Consider the following 17013-nt stretch of genomic DNA (forward strand, 5'->3'; position numbering starts at 1 on the left):
AGTGTGATGTCTGTTAGAAGGAGGCAGGCTGTCCTGCTCCCCACATCACATCAGGCACAGGAGATGATGATGCTCACAGCTGTTGTATTGGCCTGGGTCCTCTGGGATGAGATGGTGGGAGTCCGGCAGGATTCTGGGTTGCAGAACCCTCCCTTTTCTTTTGTGCGAACTGCATCTTTGAGAGGGCAGTCACCGTGCAAAGCACATGTTTTAGGGGCACAAGCGCCTCCACATCTTGAGATCTTCTGCATAGACCATCAAGGGAGCCATTGTCTAATAGTTCCATGTCCTGCAAGAGGCAAAAGTTCAGAGAAACCATGAGTTCCAGGTACACTACCCAGGTGGGAGAAGACCCAGGATTTGCAAAATCCCGCCCCCCCCCCCCCCCCCCCCGCACAGTGCAATCAGATGACCGATAGATGGAGCTGTGCAAAATAAGGAAAAAGGGGATTTTTAACAAATTAATAGAAGCGACTTCCTGTGGAGAAACTGTCATCCTGGTTAGAAACTGTGCAGCGTCTAATCTTTTTCTTGGAAACTCAGGCAGCTGCTCTGGTTTACACAATCTGCCTATGAGAGGGAAGGAGAAGGAGGAATAAACCATGTTGTCCTTATTCAACAGCAGAGATTCTCCCAAACCGTATGCAAAAATAAATCTCAGGCTGTGCCGGTAACCGGGGAAACCTGGCAGCTGGACTATAGCCCGCTGGGCGGCCTGGGGACACAGAACAGATCTTATGTCCAAAGACCCAGGCCCCACCCCAGAGGGACCAAGAGTCACAGACAGACAGACAGAAGCCTTCAGCCTTCCCCTCAAGTGCTCCCGGATCCACAGATTTGCCTCACCTTAGCACCCCTCTCGTTGGAGGGTTTGTCCCTATCATGGGGGTGGAAGAGGGAAACACCCCGATAGCTTAGAACAGGGTCCTTGACCTAGAGGTAGCTGTTTTGAGGACAAAGGGTCACTAAGAGGGGAGAAAGTCACTGGGAGGACAGGCTGTATTGGGGAGGACCCGGAAGTATGCCCTGGGAAATCCTAAGAGAATAGTCGATGGGAGGGGTGGGCAGTAGATGAGGGAGGCGGACAGCCAGGAAACTGGCCGGGGAAAGAGATGCCTTGTGGGACGCAGCTGGGTGGCCAAGGGTTTCGGGAGTTTACCCTGGGATGGTGTTTTATGGAGGAGATGAACTCAGTAAATTCATTAATTAAGTTCATATTCATTCAGCATTTTTTTTTTTCTGGCAGGCAGAGACGGGGCGGGGCTTGCGCTTGGCACTGGGGAGACGGGGCTTGCTAGAGGGAGGCCTTTTCCGGTTCAGAAACCACAGTGTCTGGTCCGTGACCTTTCAGTGACTGAATTTCAAGAGGGTGGGGGTGGGGGTGGGCCCAGGGGAAGTGTAGGCAACCTCTAGGGGAGTCCCAGGGAGCTTGCTGTCAGCACCCAGCTTGTGAGTTTCACAAAGAGTTCACGGTTTCCTTCCTTTCCACCAACCCTGGCAAGTGTATCTCTGGGACTAGTTTCTCTATGTGGGAAAAAAAAAATTCCCGTCATCTCTAGTTGCAGACCAACGGTGTCGTTCTGTCCTGTCCCCGTTTAAATCTCTGAATCTTTACAGCAATTCTCCTAGGTGGTTACCGTTCTCAACCCCATTCTACAGATAAGGGACAGTGAGGGAGGAGCGGCAAAGGCACCTGCTTGCTTTCCCACTGGGACTGAAATCCTTATGCTCATGGGCAGCCCCACTGCAAGGAGGGGTTCTCACGGCTAGTTATTTATTATTTGTTTATTTATTTAAGCTACAGGCTCTCAGCTCCCGGAGCTCAGGGATAGATCGCGCGGGTGCAGGTGCGGGGCAGTGGGGGAAGTTGGGGGCGAGGGAGAGCGGGGAGGAAAGGCCAAGGATCTACTAGGTGGTGAACCCTGGACCAGGCCAACCGGTTGCCATGGGGACAGCAAGGCGGAGGTGTGGGCCAGGCAGGCTGGTTACCCAGCTAGGGCAGTTCCGGGGAGCTCCTTCCCTCAGTGCGGGGAGTGGCACCTGGGACTGTGCTTTCCCGGCAGCCAAGGCCACAAGAATTCTTGGCTCGCAGACAGGAAAGACCACAAGTCCCCTCCAGACGTCTGAGCTTTTGCGACCTGGCCCAATCCTCCAAGCTTGAAGGCTATCTTCAGTTCTTCTGTGTGAATTATTTACCGTGTCTGGCGGCCTCCCTGGAGGCCTCCCTGCCGGCCCTCCGCCCTCCTCCCTCCCTGCCCTCCCCACCCCTCCCCCTTGCTCTGTGTCTCCACTTTCTGGTTCCAGCAGCTTTTATTTTTCCCTCACTGTCCAAGAAGTTTCCTGAGCTAGGCCCCAAGGGGAGCCCGGGGAAGCAGCTTTTCCCTCTCTCCTTCATGCCAGGGGCATTGACTGCATCTCTTGGCTCTCCAAGAACGTTAGCATCTTCTTTTGTGGCACTGGGATGGTAATTTCTGTTCTGGATGCTTCTGAGACAGACTGCTGATCACATCCCAAACAGTGACATAGAGGTGTGGCCTTTACACTGTATCCGAACCCAATGTCGCCATTATGTGCCTTTTAATTTCTGACATGCATTACAGAGCTGGGCATTCTGCATGTGTTTTAGCGGATTCTCCTAGCAATCCTACGACCTGAGGATGCTATAGTCTCGACATCAGTGACTGAGCCGCTGAGGCCTGGAGAGGTTGAGGAACTGTTCTCTGGAAGGAAGCCTATGGAAGTAGAAATAGCTGGACCCAACTTGTGCTCTCTTCACCTGGAAGGGCTCCACCCTGATTCCAAGGCGTCTCCACCTGTGGCTCTAAGCAGGTACCTGTTATCCATGCGAGCATTTGAGTTACAGTTTTGTCTGTAACAATGTAACAGATGTCATTGTGTGAGTGAGTTACATTTCTCCCAAGTTGACCTTTATAGGGCCCTTAAGTGCTGGGAACACCTCTACACCAGGAAGTCAGGAAGAGCTCCTGGTCTCAAACTGCTATTGGTAGCAGGATGGGGATGGCAGTGTCTGCGACAGGAAGGAGGGGACAGACACCTGCTACAGTTACATTTAAGATGGAGTGCCTTGTCTGATAAGGGGCAGTGGCCTGGAAATGGCACTCTAGGGTGGCAGAAGGGCACAGGTAAAGTTTGGAGCTCAGAGGGTAAAGATGCTTGCTGTGTGAGTCAGGTGAGAAGGTGGGAAGGCAGAACCAATGTTGCCCTCTAACCTCCACACATGTGCCAATCGGTCTCTCATATAATAGTCAACATTTAAAAAGAAACAGAGGTGGGACTGGAGCTCTTGGTAGGAGAATCCAGGAGCAGAGGCTCGTCTGAGCCAGGTCAGGTCCTTAGGGAAGCGATTGGGAGGAAAGGGGGTGAGGGTGGATCACAGGGGTTCTGGGGGGATGAGGGTTGATCATAGGAGTTCTGGAGGGGGAAGAGAGTGGATCATAGGGGTTTTTCTGGAGGGGAAGAGGGTTGATCATACGGGTTCTGGAGTGGAAAGGGTGGATCATAGGAGTTTTGGAGGGAGATGAGGGTAGATCACAGGGATTCTGGAGGGGAAGAGGGTGGATCACAGAGACTCTCAAATACAAGCTCAAGGGTTGGTTTGTTGTCTGCTGGTTTGCTGTCTCCAGGGTCTCCTGTATCCCAGGATAACCTTGAACTCCTGTCTCTACTTCTCAAGCAGTGACAATACAGCCGTGCACTGAACACCCATTTTACACGTGCTGGGATCCAGCCTTTATGTATGTTCAGGATACACTCTACTGATGCTGCATCCCCAGACCCCTGAGAATCACAGGGCAGTGGTTCTCAGTGGGGACTGACTTGAGCCTTCAGGGGACTTGTCAGTGTTTGGAGACACTTCTGATGGTCACTATGGCTAGGAAGAAGGAATGCAATTACTATCTAGCAGGTAGAGTCCAGGGACATCTTAGTACAGGGACAATGCCCAGAACCAAGAGACTATCCCCAATCATGTGCTAAACAAGAAATTCTGTCTAGGAGACTTTACAGTGGGAGGAAGGCCCTTAGTCATGTCTGCTCAGATGTAGGCTGCTGCCGCAGGCCATCTCCCTTTGAGCAGTTATAACCCAAATACCAGAATGCTTTTTCTCTGCTTCCTTACTCAATTCTTGTATTTTCTTTTCCTTTTTAAAAAAGAACTTATTTATTTATTTTATGTATGTGAGTACACTGTCGCTGTCTTCATACACACACCAGAAGTTGTGAGCCACCATGTGGTTGCTGGGAATTGAACTCAAGACCTCCAGAAGAGCTGACAGTGCTCTTAACTGCTGAGATATCTCTTTAGCCCAGCCTGTAATGGCTGATCGGCTCCCTAGCCCTCCAATTCTTATTCCAAAGGATGAAGGCCTTTGAAGGCGGGTGTGTAGGGAGCGCCAGGCCCTGAGCTAAGTTGCTCATGCATGCTCACTTAGGGATCTTTGCAGTGGCTCAGAGACGTGAACCCCATGGGACACGCAGGGAAACAGGCACTCTTGGGGACATGTGTGTCTTGTTTGCTGCTGTCTGTAGAGCAGCATCTAAGTCAGTGTTTGTGGAAGAGGAAATGAACATTATTCCATGGCTTTAGGGTTCTCAGATCTCCTGTCACTGTAAAGAAATGGTTCAGAGAGGTGGCGAGTCTCCTGTGGAACAACACTGCAGGACCTCCTCCCTTGCTTTCCTATTGAACACCCAGACCCGGTTTCCTTGCACCACTGGAACCTGGCTCTGTTTCTACCACTGGTAGGGCGGGTGGTAGGGTGGGATTGACAGCAGGAGGGACATTTCTGAGATGCTCAGAGGGTGACAGGGGAGATCTTTCTGGAGTGCCAGCCAAGCTGGAAAGCAGAGCTTGTTGTAGTCTAAGTAGGGAGCTCAGTCAATGCACTGTGAGAATTCGGAGAGATTCCAGATTTCTCAGATGTGGAAGAGTCTCCGTGTTATGTTCTTTGGGTGGACATCTCAGCAAGTCCTGCACCCCAAGGAGCACGCAGAGGTGGCAGACCTGTTGTTATTCATCCAAGTTTAGAGAACTACTCTAGATAAAGGGAGTCCATGAGGAGGCTGAAGACCAGCTATTCATCTCGATGTACCGTTAACTTGAACTCAGCATGTGAATGGCCCGGGCTTACTATCAGAAGTCCCTGATCCTCATTTTGGAAATTGGGCCATAGACCCCAGCCTCAGAGGTCTGTCTGAAGAGCAACAATGATCACAGATGTCCAGCACCATCAACAAAATAAATAATAGGCTCTGCTCTTTGACCCATCCTCGGGTCTGGGTTCAAGGGTAGGGAAGGGAAGGCAAACTGGTCAGGAGTGTGAAGCAGGTGGTCACACTATCAAACAGGAAGCAAACAGAGATGAGTACATGCTTCTGCTCAGCCCCTTCTCCAACTTCTACAGCTCAGGATCCTACCTAGGGAATGATTCCACCCACAGTGGATGAGTCTTCTGACCTCAATTAACACAATCAAGATAACCTTCTGGGTTATCTTAACCTATCTGGGGTATGTAGACTTTAATTCTTATCTCCCAGCAATAGCAATAGTGCTACACAACAGTCTATCTCATCTCTCTCCTCTTCTTGAACCTACAATCCCAGGCTACACTGTTCTTTCTAGAATGTCTTACATATGTCTCAGCTCCCGCCATTACTATCCAGACAAATCCTGTTTGGCCTCCAGGACTCATTGAATTGCTTCTCAGTTTTCTGGCTAAGATCAAGGGCAGATGTCAGCTGAGACAGCACAGCTTCCAGGAAGCTTTTCAGGAGTACCCTCTACCTGAGTGGGGTCTTTTCTTTAGGCTTCCGAAGTTCATTGTTTCCCTATCCTGTGTATCCATCCCTGGTATGATTCCCTGCTGGTCTGTCCTCCTCTATCAGCCCATGTTTCCCTTTGGGACAGTTGCTGGAACTCTCTTGCTTGACTTCATTTCCTTAGGGCTTTGCACAAATGTCAGGCACTGAGCCATTCCCCGGGGGATCCTGTTGAATTTGTGCTAAAACAGTAACAACCTCTTGCACATGCAGGTTTCTAGCTTCAAAAGCCTCTTAGATGGCTGTCACCTGATGCTCACAGAAGAAGCATGGTTCGAAGTAAGCAAGTATGGTGGGGGATCAGGTCCTTGCCCCCTGCAGCACAGGCTGACCGCCCACACCATCTCCCCCATCTCCCAGGAGGTGGGCGGGGATATGCTTGTAATATATTTAGTTCCAAGTGGGAGTCTCTGCGGAGCTCTGATTCCAGGCTTGCTGTCTCATGGAGGGTGGGGTGGGGAGGAAGCCAGGAGTTGTTGCTTTCAGGGCTCAGGGAGGAGCTTGGGGCCATCTTTGCCAGCTGGTGCCCAGAGTGGGCGTGTTCTCAGGAATGCACACCTTAAGAGCCAGGGGCTCTCTTCTGTGACAGTTCAATCACTGCAAGGCACAGAATCCCCCCAAAGTGCAGGGGGAAACCCAGAACAAGAGGGTGGATGGCCAACTGAACTAGTTCATCCCCTTGGAATTATTGGCAGCCATTGAGAAATAATATTTCAGAGGCAGATGTGGTTCACATCGGTAATCCCAGCCCTTGGGAGGTGGAGGCTGGAAGATCAGGAGTCCAAAGCCATCCTCGGCTACTTCATGAGTCAGAGGCCAGCCTTGGTTACATGGGACCCCGCCTCAGAATCGAAGCCGAGGTTGTAAATTAGTGCGAGAACACTTCCTGGAGATGTGGGAGGCTCCTGGTTCTGTTGTTAGTGTAAAAAAAAAAATACAAACACAAACACAACCCTGTGGACACACTATATATGTGTTGTGTGTACAGGGCAAAGGGAACATGGATGGCACCTGTGGTGAGACACACATTGACTGGGGCGGTTTCAGTCATAGTCCTGCTGCTTGCCCCCTGTGAACTGGCACAAGGCAGCCACCCTGTGCCTCAGTTTCTCCATGTAAAGGAGGGAGGGGAAAAGAAAGTCAACCAAGGGCACCATTAAAATTAAAAGGTTACTATTTGTCAGGATATGTAAGGTAACCCATACTATGTGCTAGATTCATTAAGTAGGTATTAGAAGAAATAAAGAGATGGAAAAGTGACAGCCATATTGTTTGGGGGGGAGGTGTGGGTTAAGGTATAATTTTTTAGTCCTCTTGCCTCTGCCTCCCGAATGCTGGGTTACGCATGTGTACCACAATAAGTAGCTTGATCTCCCTTTCATTCCAAATATTTTATTTTTAGCTTTTTGCAGTGCTGGGCATCTCACACGTGCTGGACAAGTCCTCAGTGGCAAGCCACATCACAGCCCTCCCTAGATTGTCTAATAATGCCCTAATAATGCCTTTATTATTAGGAAAGAATAAACCTTACTTTTCCCCAGACAACAAGCGCCGGAAGACAGACTTGAGAGGACCTTCTGCTTGGACGTGAGAGGGGGTGTATCTCTGTCCTCACCACCTGAACACCCTGGGGACACACCCACACCAATGTTTTCCTTTCTCGGAATGACAGCTCACAGGTACTCTTTCTCTAAACAGTCCGGGCTGTGCCTTCTACCTTTCGTCTGCTACCTTAATAATTTTATACGATGCCTGTTGAAACAAATAGCCAGGCTGTTTAAATACCCAGAGCAATAAACTGACGACAGAGACAGCTCCCCTGGCAGGCAGCATCCGAAGTGAAACTAAATCCCTCTGCCTCTGCTGCCATTGTCACACTCCAGGATCCAGGGAGACAAGGACATTGACAGAGGAGAGCATGCCAACTTCTGGGAAAGTGACTCCGGCCTCATCTGTTGGCTTGCCAGGCCGGCAGCCTGCCAGAGAAAGCTAGCCAGTTGGCCAGCTAGCTGGTCAGCAACCAACTGTGGCAAGCACATAGTAGGCATACAGATCCTCATCAGATCCAGTGAGAATTTTGCCACTTGCATCCAGTGCATGTGTGTCTGTCTGTTTTAGGTAGTGTGTCTGTCTGACATAAGACCAGGGATGCTTGTAGGTGGTTCTCACCTCCTTTTTTTTTTTTTTTTTTTTTTTTAAGGATTTATTTTTATTATTTTGAAATCACATGTAGGGCGTGTATCTGCATGTGGGCTTGTGCTCATGATAGCAGGTACTCTAGGATGCCAGGGGCAGGTGCCTGAGATAGCCAGGAGCCAGAGTTACAGATGGTTGTGAGCCACTTGACCCGAATGCTAGGAATTGAACTCAGGTCCTCTGGGAGAGCAGCAAGTACCCTTAACCTTAACTCACACCATCTCTCTAGCCCTGCCCCCTTCAGACCTTTTTGATGAGGCTTCTGTGGGTTCTGAGACTTTTGTGGCTCCTGTGCTAGGGCGTCTGCTTTCGAATTAGATGTAGCTTTACTTGACTTGTCTTGGGATGTTGCTTTAAACGACCATGGCAACAGTTGTCAAGGTCTTACCACTTTTCATCTCCCACCTTTAGTGGTTTTTAACTTGTTTTGTTTGGAAACAAGGTATTGATTGCCATGTAGCCCAGGCTGGCCTTGAGCTCCTTCTCACAGTACTGCTCCTGACTCTTGACTTAGGATTATAGACACGTCACCATGCCTGGGTACCCCTTTCCTCATTTTCCACCCACCTATCTACCCACTCATGCAGGCATGTATTCATCTATTTCTTTGCACACATGTATGTGTGCACCCACTGACTCCACCCATGTATCTATGCACCCGTGAAGCCATTCATCCTTCCCTCCATCCATGAATCCATCCACTTACATTCATTTTCCATGTATACATGGTTACAGTCATGCATCTGCCCATATACCTATATACCTATTCATCTATACATCCATGCATCCATCCATCGATCCACCGTGAAACAACCACTTGATGCTAGGTAAGTGGCTGTGGACACACAGAGGAGGAGTTACACATCCATCAGAAATCTCACAGAAGGCTGCAGGAGCATCATATGGGGCTGGAGAGATGCTTCAGTGGTACAAGCACCTTTTCCAGAGGACCCATGTTCAGTTCCCAGAACCTGCACTGGGTAGCTTAACAACCACCCGCAACTCTGACACCCTCTTCTGGTCTCTGAGAACACACACACACACACACACACACACACACACACACACACACCATATCCGAGAATACATGCATACAGACACATATACATAAATACGGATACAATTTTTAAACATCACATATAATGCTGGAGCATACTAAGGAGGTAGGCAGGCTGGGAAGGGAGAGGATGGACCTATGTCCCAGTCAGACAGCCCTGGTCTAGATCCCACCTCTCACTGGCTCCGTGTTCTTGGTCCAGCCACTGGCTATTTCTGAGCTTCCTTTTCCCATCAGCTAGATGGAGACAAGGATGCATCTGTTCAGGGCAGCAGAGACCTTAAACTGCCAAGCATCCAGCAAGTACAAGTGTCACCCCAGGAACACTGGTTGCTGGCCACCAGAAGTCTCCTTCCACAGAGGTGACTGAGGTGACCCAGGTGACTGAGTTGGCAGGCGGCACTTGCAGTGAGCTGGGGTTTTTCCAGCTGCTGCCCTGGGCTGTGACTGGTGTCCAGGACACAGCATCCTACCGCAGAGTGGGCTAAGGTAGGTTGATTGGCATTTGGTGGTCCTCTCTCGGATCTAATTATCAAGGACCTTACAGGAAAAAATCTTCAAAGACTGCACCCATGCTGATGTCCCTTGGGTCTCCATCACCTTTACTGAATGTACCCTTCCTTCCTCCCCCGGGGACGTAAAAAAGTCATGTGCTTGTGAGATAGTAGTGTTTCCAGCTTATGGGTGCACTTTGGCTTCCAGCAAATACCCCAGCCTATTTCTTTCAGTTTAGAATATGGAGGGAAGAATGGGCCTTCCTTACCTCTCAAGCACTAATTTGAGCACACACGCACCCAGCAGGCCTCTGACTCCTCCCATGTCTAAGTGTTATATGTACTGGTGACACCAGTGGCTGAGGCTACAGCTCTAGGTTCTTCTCACCCACAGGTCTTTCTTTCCACAGCCTCAGTAGACTTAGCTCAGCAATGGAGTAACCAATGGAGCTTTTTTTTTTTTTAATAATTATTTTATTGGCTATTCTCTGTATTTACATTTCAAATGTTATCCTCTTCCCCCTCCCATCCCCCTTCTCCCCTCACGGTGCTTCCATGAAGGTGCTCCCTCTCCCAACCACCCTCTCCACCTCAGAGCCTTGGCGTTCCCCTACACTGGGAAAACGCACCTTCACTGGACCAAAGGCCTCTTTTCCCATTGATGCCAGACAATGCCGTCCTCTGCTGCATATGCACCTGGAGCCATGGGTCTCTCCATGAGTGCTCATTGGTTGGTGTTTTAGTCCATGAGAGCTCTGGAGGGTTTGGTTGGTTGATAATGTTATTCTTCCCATGAGGTTGCAAACCCTTTCAGCTCCTCCAGTTCTTTCTCTAGCTCCTCCATTGTGGTCCCACGAGTGGAGCTTTATCCACACTAGATGCATCTGTGTCCTAGGTTGTCAGCATGTCACAAACATCTTTGGATGTTGAAGTGAGGGGCTCTGGGCTGCTGTGGAAACTGGGGTTTGTTTTGAAATTACGACTTTGTAGGCAATGGGTCAGGTGATGGGCAGAGGTGGGGTTGGAAGGATAAACTGAGGGTGGGGGAAATCAAGGGAAAGACCGATGGCTGGTTGTGTTGCTCAGTGGAGAGCGCTTGCCTCACACCATCTGGGCTCTGGGTTCCATCTTAAGTGTCATGAAAAGCAAAGCCCACTCTGAGAGAGGAGGGAAAAGGGAACTGTGGTTAACAAAAAAAAAATTGGGGAGACTAGGGAGGGGTCTGGCTGCCACCAGTTGAGTCTCAGTGACCTTCGTCATGGCCAACTGTGTGACAATGAGACAGAAACCAGATTCTAGAGAATGGTTAGAAGAAGGGGGGAGGGAACAGGGGTCATAGTCACTCTGTAGAGGAGCCGACAGGCAGGGAGGGAGGAAAGGGTGCTCATGAGCAAGGGCCAGCGTTAAGAAGTGTGCAGTCAGAAGCAGAATGAATAGAGCTCCCTGGGGCTGTATACATGGTAGACAAGTGCACAGTGTATATGAGATTGATCATCTGTCCCTTCCCTAGTGACTCCTTAGTCACCAGAGTGCCAGCTCACAGTACTGTCAGCCCTTCATAACTATTGAGCACCCAACTGCGCACCAGATGCTGTTTTCAGTGCCGGGGATACCACGGAGAAAAGGCAGCTGGGACCTTTGCTAGTAAGGTTCTCACCAACGAGTGCAGTAAGAAGTACCTGAGTGTGCACTAGCTGGAAAGGCGCAGCTCCGCTGGTGGGGGGGTTGTCGTGTCACTGAGGCTTCCATCTGCCCTGTGGTGTTACCCCAGGTTGGGAAGGATCAGGGCTTTCCTATGGGCTGACTGAGATGTGGAACCAGTGGGTGGCTATGCAGGCAGCTACCTCTGTGTCTGGGGTTAGGTGGGGTAGCTGCAGTTGGGCAGGGAGGGAAAGTTGGATGTGGTAGGGAAGGGAAACGTATGTTCTGGTTTGCTTCTGTTTCTGTGATAAACACTGACCAAAGGGGTGTATTTGGCTCACATGTCCATCTTCAGGGAAGCCAAGGCAGGAGCATAAAGGCAGCGACCGAAGACCACAGAGCCACTTGCCTAGGGATGGTGCTGCCCACAGTGGGCTGGGCCCTGCCACACCTCTTAGTAATCAACAAAAAGCCCTAACATTGTGCATAGGCCAATCTGATGGAGGCAACACTTTCATCCGGGTTCCTTTTTCCCAGGTATGTCTAGGTCTGGAGCAAGCTGACAAAACCTCACAACCACAAATGGGAACCTGCTGCATGCGTCTCATGTAACCTCCAACCTCTTCCCAGCTGATCTCCTGGTATCCTTCACCACAGAGCGCCACATACTCACCTGGGGTTGGGCGATGGAAGGGAGAGAGATCCCTGCTGAGGGTGGGGCACTTGCTCCTCACAGCCAAAGACGGGCCAGCAGAGTAGTGACTTCACAAATATAGCTGTTGTCCTTTCACTCCGCTCCCTGATCTCACACAAGTGTGTCTCAAAGCTGCACGCTCTGCCCCAGCACCACCCAGGGAAGGGGCTTTAGGGAATAAGATTCCAGCTTAGTTAATTCACTGTCTTACCAATGCTGTTGAAAGCGATCCCAGAGTTGGGGACAGGTAACCAGGTCTGTGGTGACAGGGGTGGATGTCACCTTAGGACAGATGTGTAGGTGGGGGGGGGGGGAGAAAGAAAGTGACTTTTCCAAAAAGACTAGAGGAAGAGGGTTAGCATGTTCTGGGCATCTTGGGCTTGGAGTCAGGTGAAGGCAGAAAGGGAGTCTGAGTGGGTAGCAGGAGTCTGAGCAGGAAGCACCTCTCAGGCCAGGCCAGGGAGCTGGGTCCGGTTAGGGCCTCAGTGGGGAGAGTTTGATGTGTGGCATGTAAGATTTCTGAAGCTCATTTGTGCTACTGGGTAGACCAGGGAGTGGGAGCAGGGGTATGACTGGAACCTGGGGTGCCCAGATCTAGGAGGGACTTCAGAGGTGACTCAGATCAAGGTAGATCTCTAAAGAGAGGACTCAAGGGCTTCTTGGTTTGGGGGGGAGGGGCTAGGATGTACCTCAGTCAGTAGAGCACCTGGGTTTGATGTTCAACAGTGGAGAAGCATCCTTAAACCCCTTTGGTATTTGCTTCTGAGAAAGGCTGTCCCTTCCCCAACTTCTTCAGTATGACAGGCTGACTGTGCTGACCCCTCATCCCTAGCTGGTCCCCCGGCCATGGGAACTTCTGATAGCTTGGCTCCTCCAGCAACTTGTGCCTTTAAAATGGGCCAAACGCAGCCCCCTCGAAGGTCCTGCACAATGGGAGACAGAGAGAAGCAGTAATAAAAGCAAGAAGCGACCTGGGGGACGAGGGAGGGAAGAGATTTTTATTTTCCCAACCTTGCAAGTTCCCCTTAGTTCCAAAGCCGCCCGAGAGTTCTCAGAGAACAAACGAGTAATAACTCAGCCAAAACACCTTCCTCAGCGCAGAGGGAGAGGACTGAGGGATTCTGTGTTTGATTAGGATTTTACTTCCAACCTGCAACCTCCCTGGTGCCAGCCTCCCACACTCACCACCCCAACAGAGCTGTGCGGCCCAGAGGTGGGGAGGGCTGGCAAGTGGGTAGCATGGGACATGTAGGCTCCCAAAGCTTCTAGAGGACCTCTAAATGGAAGGAATGGGGAGGAGGTGAATCCTCCACCTGCTTTTCCAAAGAGGAGGACTACAGGAGTGTTGTGCAGGGGTTTAGGCTCTGTGGGTGGCTAGGGCAAGTGGGCAATCTTGGCACAGAGTTTGCTGTGAGATCTGAGGTAGCTCCTGGACCTTGGTGGTTAATTTGCTTCTCTCTCTCTCTCTCTCTCTCTCTCTCTCTCTCTCTCTTTTTCTCCTTCTTTCCTTCCTTTAGAAAGGATCTTATATAGCCTGTAACTCACTATGTAGCCAAGGCTAGCTTTGTGCACCACCTTGCCAAGATCACCTTCCTCTGGTTGATGTGGGACAGGAAGGGGACTAGGCACAAGGCTGAAGTGTCCAGGCATTGATTGGTTCGAAGGTTCTCTTCTGTGGGACCGTTCTCTATGGCACTGGAGTGAATCATACCAGATCCCTCTCTCCCGTCCCGTTAGCATCCACGGCACCATCTATCAACTCCCTTGCTGTTAGTCACAGATGTGCTCCAGATGCTGTGCGAGGGCAATACAGGTAGAGCAGAGTGGTATCTAGGACCTCAAAATGACAGTTTTTATACTGAGCTCCTTTGATCCTGCTTCTGAAATTGGCCATCCCTTCCTTAGTGTCTCCTGCCTTCACGAAGCCTTCTGGGTATTAGGAGAGGAGCAAGCAGAGGGTACTGGGGGCACAAAGGGCACTCAAAGGAGGCTTCCTAAGGAAGCTGGTATCTAGCTGAGGCCATGTGCTATCTATCTATCTATCTATCTATCTTTATCAATTTGACACTAGCTCGGGTCATCTGGGAATAGAGAACCTTTATTGAGAAAGCATCTCCATTAGATTGGCACCTGTATGAGGCATTTCTTGATTAATGATTGATATGGGAGTTCCCAGGCTACTCTGGGCAGTGCCAGCCCTGGGCAGGTGATCCTGAATCATACAAACAAAGCAAACTGGGGAAGCCCTGGGAAGCTGGTAAGTATTCAGTGTTCCTCCATGGCCTCTGCTTCAGTTCCTGGTTTTTTAGTTCCTGCCCTGAATTCCTGCTCTGATCCGACTGTGACTAAGCGGGACAAATAAACAGAATACACCCTTTTATTCCCCAGGCTGTTCTGGGAATCGTATCTATCACATTGATGGAAAGCCAACCGGAATGAGCCGGAAGAGTTATAGCCAGGGGAAGGAGCAGAAGTGGAGGGGGAGAACTCACTCTGCAGAGAGAAGGTGTAAGATATTTTAGGCTGGATGGGAGTGAAGTCTGGTGTTGTGATGGAAAGGGGGGGAGTGCAGGGTGGAGGGGAGTTCACTCCTCATTACTCAGAACACTCAGTGGTGGTCTCAGTGACATCTCACTAGGAAGATTGGTGTGGGACATCTCAGGACTTTGGGTGTGTCATGACACCTGACACCCAAGGTCTTTCCCCCAGTGCCATTTTTTTTTCTGCTTCCTGAGAGTTAACACAATCAGGTTTAGAACGTGTGTGAGGGGGACTCGACTCCCCTGGCTTGCACCTAGGGGGTTGAAGGCGGACCTTGTCTCTGTAACAGTGTTGCAAATACTGGAGCTGGCTGCCGAGTGGGAGCGAGTGTCTGACTGCGGAAGAGCTGGACGGCCACCTCTGCAGCCCTGGAAGGATGGGAGATTAGGATGGATAGACTCGGACCTCAAGAGGAAAAGGCGTGAGAACTCCAGTCATCACAGGACAAATCCAGCTCCCTAGGGCTGCTCCCCCATGCCCAACTGTGAGTCCTTGGGAACGCTGGCTGATCTCTTTGAGCCCCAGGTGCTTTCTTTGTAAAATGTATCTACCTACTTTCCAAGGCGATTTTGAAAGGTTGAACAGACGGTGGTGGAGATGCCGCTGGTGTTGATGGATGTGGTGATGATGATGATGGTGCTGATGATGGTGATGATGATGATAGGAATGTTGCTGATGGTGGTGGTCGTGATAAATGGTGTTGATGGTGATGGGTGGTAGAGGTGGCTTGGTTGATGATGGTAATGTTTGTAGTTATGGTGATGCAGAGGGTGGTGGTAGTGATGGTGATGATCACGGTGATGATTATGGTGATAGTGGTGGTCATGATGTTGGTGAAGGTTATGGTCATGTGGTGCTGCTGCTGGTGGAGGTGGTAATACAGAAGGTGATGATGGTGGTGTCAGGGGTGATGATGAGGTGGTGGAGATACCAACACTCCTTTGTTAGGTTCCCCATCTTTTTAGCTATACAAGAGCCCTCTCTGATGCACCTTCTATGTGCTAATGACACCTAGGGTGGCCCTTAGCCTATCCAGTGCCATGTGACCCTCCTAACAGCCGTTTGACTGGAGGCACCGTGATCAAAGCCCGCCACTAATGTCAACCACAGAGGAAAGAGCTCACATCTGTTTGCAGCCGCACTGGGAGGAGCTGACAGAACCTGGATTTGAACACAGGGCTTTGGGAACCCCAGCTCCTACCTGCCATGTGGGGCCCCAGCCAGTGACAGGCAGTCAGCAAGGATGACTTCCGTCGGGATTGCAGTTGAGGGTGGCTTTGTGTGGGTCCCTGCCACATTCCCTGAGGCCCGAGCCCCTCCAGTCATGCCAGTCGCCAAGATAGTGGCAGGCAGTCTTCCTGCCCCTCCCAGCACGCCAGCATCTCCGTGGAAAACAACACCTCCCCCTGCCGCCCACTCCCCAGCTGCCTTCTCAAACACCATTGTTACCACCGGCCTCCAAGTGGGTGGTGCCTTCGGCTGTGCTCTGCCTCACATGTGGATGGAGCAGCTGGGAAAGTTGCTGGGGAGAAGAGAATGGGATCTCACCCTCCCTTAGACCACTTGGAGTGATCCGAGACCCCCCCAGAGCCCAGGTAGAGTCCTGGATGTGATGAGACCCGGGCTTGAGTCTTAAAGTTCCCGGCTGGTTCAGGAGCTCTCTCCTTGCATCTGGAGGTAGCAGGGGGAGGGGAGAGGAGGGGAGGGGGAGCAGTTTTCTGTTTAGAGGTAGCCAGTGGGCTTCTGGAGGTCTTTCAGAGTTGGTGTGTGGAGCTTATCTCCATGTGGGTTCCCAAAGTGCTTGGATACTCCATTGTTCCTCACCGGTGAGAATGGGTTCAGAGTCAGGCACCCCTCTGGGCAGACATTGGTCCACAACAATATGAAGAGGCCCACAGTGTTACCCTCTTTCTTGTGATGGTAAAACAAGACAAACAAAATGGAAAAACCCTCACTGAAGTTACACCTAGTCTTTGGGAAACTCTGGAGAGATGCTTGGGTGGTAAAGGACTTGCCAGCAAGAAGGTCTGAGTTCAGGTACCCAGCCATTGCATAATGGCACACACGTGTGGGCCCAGCATGAGAACACGGACACAGGAGGATGCCCGGGGCCTGTGGGCCACTCAGTTCAGTTGCATTTGGTGTGTCCCAAGCTCGACAAGGGACTCTGTTTCCAAAACAGTGGAGAGTAACTAAAAAAGACACTCATCACTGGCCTCTGGCCACTGCATGCACGCACACACGTGTACATGTGTCCTGCCACAAATACAAGCACACACATAACACATGAATAAGAATGCAGGCCGTTCTCTGTCAGGTTGAAGAGAGGATACGCAGAAACCCCTGGTTCCGGTTGCCCTGTGGCGGGTGAGGCAGAATTTAGCAGATTAGGCCAGTTCACCTTGTGCGATCAAGCTGTGGGTGTGTGAGGTGGAGGCAGGCTCTGGCATTCATTTTCCTCTCAGAGTAGCTCAGGGGGCCCAGGGAGGGTGTGAAGTTGAGCAGCAAGGATGAAGAAGTGTGTGTATTCTGGGGAATTGGGGGAATTAGCT

Source organism: Micromys minutus, assembly GCF_963924665.1.
Source record: "Micromys minutus genome assembly, chromosome: 9".
Lineage (NCBI taxonomy): Eukaryota > Metazoa > Chordata > Mammalia > Rodentia > Muridae > Micromys > Micromys minutus.